The sequence below is a fragment of the Eimeria mitis genome, genomic scaffold (genome assembly GCF_000499745.2).
Source record: "Eimeria mitis Houghton genomic scaffold, Emh_scaff2893, whole genome shotgun sequence".
Lineage (NCBI taxonomy): Eukaryota > Apicomplexa > Conoidasida > Eucoccidiorida > Eimeriidae > Eimeria > Eimeria mitis.
This window is the reverse complement of record NW_013571232.1, coordinates 5,211-5,448: the sequence shown is the minus strand read 5'-3', so window position 1 is coordinate 5,448 and position 238 is coordinate 5,211. Positions and strand designations below refer to the sequence as shown.

At 47.5% G+C, this 238-nt stretch overlaps 1 protein-coding gene across 1 annotated transcript in view; it reads right to left on the bottom strand.

Annotated features, from left to right (window-relative positions):
- Window positions 1-238, bottom strand: part of EMH_0060030 (uncharacterized protein) — a gene marked incomplete at both ends in the record, with an annotated part of 3,394 nt that overhangs the window by 1,760 nt on the left and 1,396 nt on the right. The gene's annotated exons all lie outside the window — the stretch shown is intronic.

The following is a 238-nucleotide window of genomic DNA, read 5'->3' as shown; positions in this document are numbered from 1 at the left end:
GTTTTATTATTTTTATTTTTATTTTTGTCTTTTGTATTATCAGCAGCAGCAGCAGCAGCTGCTGCTGCTGTGAATGATGATAAAAGACGAGCAGTAAGGAGAAAGGTGTTGTAGTTTGGGGCTGGACCGTCTGCATGCAGCTGCCTATACACCTGAAAAGCTGCGGATGCTATTTGCTGCGCTGCAGCAACAGATGTCTTAGACCCGCCAGCAGCAGCAGCAGCAGCAGCAGGTGCAG